General features: G+C 38.5%; 1 long non-coding RNA gene across 1 annotated transcript; it reads right to left on the bottom strand.

Annotated features, from left to right (window-relative positions):
• Positions 1 to 222: 222 nt before the first annotated feature.
• Positions 223 to 4360, bottom strand: LOC118493891. The gene is made up of 4 exons (XR_004895948.1): positions 4228 to 4360; positions 3699 to 3788; positions 3571 to 3599; positions 223 to 276 (listed from the first exon to the last, which is right to left on the bottom strand). It is a non-coding gene; the product is annotated as an uncharacterized LOC118493891 (long non-coding RNA).
• Between the last annotated feature and the right edge of the window lie 1217 nt (positions 4361 to 5577).

The raw sequence follows: 5577 nt of genomic DNA, 5'->3' as shown, positions 1-5577 counted from the left end.
TTAACAAGAGTTAAATGAAGTTCAAATCCAGCTGCTGTTCTCAACTGGCTGCAGATGAGAAAAGGTTTTTTAAAATTGATGCAGGAAAATACATCAGACTAAAATAAAATAAGCCTTAATGATTCTGTTTGTTATTTCCAGTCTTGAACTACTCCAGTAAAAGGTGACGAGTTGATCAGTGGAGTCTGATGGAGGCAGAAGTGTTGGTCAAACTCCATCAGGAGGAGATCTGATGTTTTCATAGATCACTGTATCATCATCTACATCATAACGCACCTGTGAAAAACACAACACAATCAAAGACACACTTTCCAATCCCAATCCCACTTCTCTGATCTGTAGGCGTCCACCGCCCCACATTTAGCTCAGGGAAATAAGAAATAAGTTAAAGACATTATAGTGAGGAAGACAGACTTTTATTTTTATTAGGGGTGGGAATCATCAGAGGCCTCACGATACGATATCATCAAGATACTTATGTCACGATACGATATTATTGCGATTTTAAACATATCGCGCTATTCTGCGATACATTGCAATTTATAACCTTTTTTCCAACTTCCGATTTTTCCCAATTTAAAATTATGTTCCCAAAAGGAAAACTTTGTCAACATCTGTTTTATCTAAAAAGATAATTTCTCTTTGTTCATCTCACTTCAGTTTTATTGCTGCAAAATGGGATTGTCAAGCAGACAAACTGACCAACACATATATAATAATAGATTGATACTTGGTGTCTGTGTATCGATACGATATTGCCACGGAATATATCGCTATCGCTTAGCCACCCACGTGGTCTCGTCACCCCCCCCTCTTTCTCTCACACACACACACACACACACACACACACACACACACACACACATACACACACACACACACACACACACACACACGTTCACCACGTCTGCTTGTTTTTGCCTTTGTTGTAGTTGTAACAAGTATATAGGTTTATTAATTGAAGAACTGTTGATTGACAATTAATAATTTGGAAGTTAAATAAATTCTATTATACTTTAAAGAGCAGTTGTTTGTGATTATTTGTGTATCTGTTGTAATAACAGCTGGTTGAACAGGTCAGTGCTTGAATTTCACCCTTCCTGTTCACTTTATAAATATGAGATAAACTAATCAAATTAATTAAGAAGTGTATTTTTCAAAGAGAACACCACCAGTGAGACTGTTTTCACAGTTCAGTTACTGGTCCCTGATTCCAGGGTGCTGCCCCGTTTTGATTGTTTGTCAATTTGGTAAAGTTATTAATACACCTATTCATAACTTTATTAATATTGATAAACCATCTTTGATAAATTGCCAATAATTTAATCTGTACCTTTACCAATTCCCAAAAGTGTATTAACAGTTGTATGTCTGTATATTTTAACAGAAATTGTCCGTAGAACAAGATTCAAAGTTATATTTATTTTACATTTTTGTTGCATTTTTTTAACTTTTTTTTTAATCTATGTTTTTATCGCTTTTGAAGTTTTTGTCGCTTTTTTGACAGCAAACGAGGGTTTTGGAGATTGGAGAACTCCATGGGTATGTCTCCAAACATCATTTCCATGTTATCACTCCGATAACATGTCCCATAGCACATAAATGTCCTCCTCGAGTCCTCCACTTGCCTCACTTCCTCGCTTCTTAGTCCCTCCCACCGAGGAGGTACGGGAGAGACGCGAGGAAATCATCGGAGGAGAGAGGCAACGGGCAAATGTGTTTTTAGAGGGATGAGACGTCCTTTCCTCTGAAGCGTCACATGAATTCGTCAGCTGTTTGGGCGGAGTTAGCAACTCCTTTAGCTGCACGGATTCCGGGAAGGCTGCTCTCGTGTACCCTCGCCTATAGCTCCTCGGTGATCCCTCCTCGGTCCTCGCGGCAGAAATAAGAGCGTTGAGACAAGGGCGCGGGAAGGGGGGTGCTGAGGGTGCTGCAGCACACCCTGCTGGCAGGAGCTGGATTTTATATTTTTTAAATAATTACTAATTCACTGTCTGACATTATTTATATTTTTGTATATCAAATAATGAGGCAAATAGCAAAAAAGGGTTATGGATAGGTTTGAATATAGCCTACTAAAAATTAACTGTTATAACTGCTATAGAGGTGGAAAAGAACTACAGTTTACACGCTGGTTCAATGTCTCCTGAAACTTTGGTTATTCTGCAAAAAGAATAAATTGCTTTAAAGATAATTCCGTTCCCTGTGAGGGCAATGCCTGTAAGTACATATGTTTTGTGTAACAGAAACCGCTGTGACGTGGTTAGGACACATTTGCTGTGGAGAAGGCACAAGTTAGGAAATTGTTAGCGAGGTCATTGCAGCCTGATTATTAGCATATATTTTCAGGCCAAACATCTCTGGTGTGGTTTTGACGATCAGAAAAGTAATTTACCGTAGATATATACTGAAACAGGCTAATGATGTCAAGTGCGCTTCTGTGATGGTAGGGTGCGCGCAGTGGAGTCGGAGTGGCGAGTGCTGTCGCATAATTGTGGAACAGTGGAATTTGTGGCTGCCCAGGACTTTTCTAAAACTTCTCACTCTCACCCACTCTTACCCTGCGCTAAAATGACGTATTTAGCTGTCAAAATCCGAAACATTTCGTGGGGGGAGAAACCGTCAGACATCCATTATTTTGTTATTCACCACCCCTGGTCAAAAATAGGTTCCCGCGTGCCTGCATTGAGACGGCCTTCGCTGAGGAGGGACAGAACAACTTCTGGTTCAGCCGAGGACAAAGGAGTGGAGGAGCTATCAGATAAGGGGGATGAGATTCAGCCCATGTTGTCACTTTTTCACCGTTTGTCCCTTTTTACTTCATTATTGAAGTTTTTTTCAAAGTTTTTGTCGCTTTTTAATCCAACCTTTTTCTGATGTTTTTGTTGCTTTTTTAAACCTTTTGGAAGATTTTCAGAAGTTTACTGAGATCATTTTATATCAGGCCTATGAGAAGATGTTCTGTATTTAACTGTAGTTAAATGTCATTTCCATTTTTTTTAATTACGGGGAAAAGTCCGGGTGATAAGCTGCCAGAACTTTCTCTGTTATTTTATAGATTTATTTCTCAGAGTGTGTGTGTGAGCAGAAGCTGTGGATGAAATGTATTTTGTACTGGTGTCATGTAATTCTGTGTGGGATGGCCCACTTAGTGGCATCACACGTAAATAAAATATCTTATATCATTAGGAAGATGCTTTTGTTACAATTACTGAATTTAAGACCAAAAGTAAAATAAATATGTTTAACTAATATTTGGACTGGGTGTAATGTGTGATCTAGATCTAGTCTTCTTAAAAACGCTCTATGAAGACTGTTTAGATTTTGATGACACTTTTAAAGAGGAGCTGATTACCATACCATGTATCTGTACTCTGCCTCTTACCACATCATCATAACTGTTGTATGCTGTATGTATGTGTCTTTATTGTCTGTCGCTACCTGTACATACATCTATGTATTGTATGTGTCATTTACCTTGTATGTCACTGTTGTTACACTGTCTTTACAAATTAAAAAAAAGAGGCGCTGGACTGTACAGACATTTGATAACTCAGCAATGAAACTCACCACATTTGCATACGTCGGTGTTTTGTTCCCTGAAGAGACAAAAGAGAGTTGACTTTAGGATCCACAATAAAGATCCATGTTTATTGAAAGATCTCGTTCGTAATTGTTTCATCTGTAAATGTTCTCACCTTTAGCTCTCTTCCATCTGATGACAGCCACAGTGATCATTAGGAGCGCTGCAACAGCCACAAAGACAACGATGAGCCACCACCACCAACCTGGAAAGAGAATAAAAACATTAATAACTGTGTTGGCTGCAGCTTTTCTTCTGTAAATCTTATTTGTTAGTTTGTGTTGCAAAAAACAACATCAGAGAGAGAGAAAAAGAGATTGCAATGTTACACAACTGTTTACACTTTATTTTAGTAGATCTAGACTTATTGCATGTACATTTTTGTTGTTATTTTACACTTGCTTTGGCATTGTTAACATATGTTTCTTATGCCAATAAAACCCCTTTGAATTGAATTAAATTAAAGAGGGTGAGAGAGAGAATACACTTTACATACATTTAATTATATCACGTCTCAACGCTTTAATATATCAGTACAAAGAGGCTATATTATGTTTTGAAAAACAGATTAATTAAGATACATAAAAATATTGAGACACTAGTTTTGTTTTTAGCATTGACTGCAGATACTGTTGTGTTGGTACCTGCTTTAATGCTGCTCTCAGTTGGTGTCGTTAATTCTGGTGTTGTTGTGGTGGCGTTGGTTGTTGTTGGTTTTGTTGGTTTGGTTGTTATTGTGTCCTCACCTGAACAGATGAACACAACTCAACAAACTGTTGTGATGTAACATTAACACTTCAAATCCATAAAATAAACTTTTTTAAGGCATTATTCACATCAGTTTGAAGTGACTTTAAAGGAACACACCAACTTTTTGGGACTTTAGCTTATTCACCGTATCCCCCAGAGTTAGATAAGTCCATACATACTAGGAACTATATTCTCAGAAGGCGAAGCACTGCTACTTCTGCTACTTGGGCTGAGTGATTAGCGCAATAACTGAAAGGACCGTTGTTACTCTCTGCTCCTCACCACGGGGGTTCTCATGTGCTGCAAGCAAATCCGCCCAAGTAGCAGAAGTAGCAGTGCTTCGCCTTCTGAGAATATAGTTCCCAATATGTATACGGTTAGAAGATGGCTGTGTCTCATGTGACCTTGTTATTTGTACACACTGTGACTATACAAATCACAACATGTAAATAGGAACATGTTGGCTTTATTTTGTCTCTTATTGGGAGCAGTAGGCTAGTTGGAGCTGGTTACCTCCAGGATCTGTGCTAAGCTAGGCTAGCGGTGGGTGCGTCAGTCAGAGTTACGACAGGCACGGAGATGAGAAGGGTATGTATGGACTTATATAACTCTGGGGGATACAGTGAATAAGACAAAGTCCCAATAAGTCGGCGTGTTCCTTTAAAGTCACTTCAAAGTGATAAGAATAATACCTAAAAAAAAGTTTATTTTATGGATTTGAAGTTTTAATATTACATCACAACATGTTCTCACCTGGTTTCTCCTCATCATCGTTCTTCTGTTCAGTTGCTGGTGAAGATGGAGATATTGTGAGAAAAAGACAACAAGAGTAAAATTAACTTCATCACTGTAATCATAATTATTATGTTTCAGTATATTGTTCAAATAAGACAATTTGAAAACATTATGATGTAAATACTCACTGGTAACAGACAGATCAACCATAGTATCTGGACCTTGTTGTTGTCCTGATCTGAACTGTCTGCAGGTGTAATGACTAGCATCCTCCTCTGTGACATTCTTTATAACCAGAGAACATTTCTTTGTAACACTCAGTCTGTCTGATTTAACTCTGTCTTCTTCTTTAATCTGCCCGAGTTCAAACAGCGCCACTGTGTTTCCTGAACGACTGAAGATCCAGGTAGTACTGTCACACTTTCTCTGTCCGTCTATCACATGTTGACAAGGCAAAGTGACTTCATCTCCAGCTCTGACAGTGACGGAGAGGAAATGGTTTCCAGCTG

This window comes from Sander lucioperca, chromosome 19 (assembly GCF_008315115.2).
Source record: "Sander lucioperca isolate FBNREF2018 chromosome 19, SLUC_FBN_1.2, whole genome shotgun sequence".
Taxonomy (NCBI): Eukaryota; Metazoa; Chordata; class Actinopteri; order Perciformes; family Percidae; genus Sander; species Sander lucioperca.
Note: the sequence above shows the minus strand (reverse complement) of the source record. Positions and strands in the feature narration are given on the sequence as shown.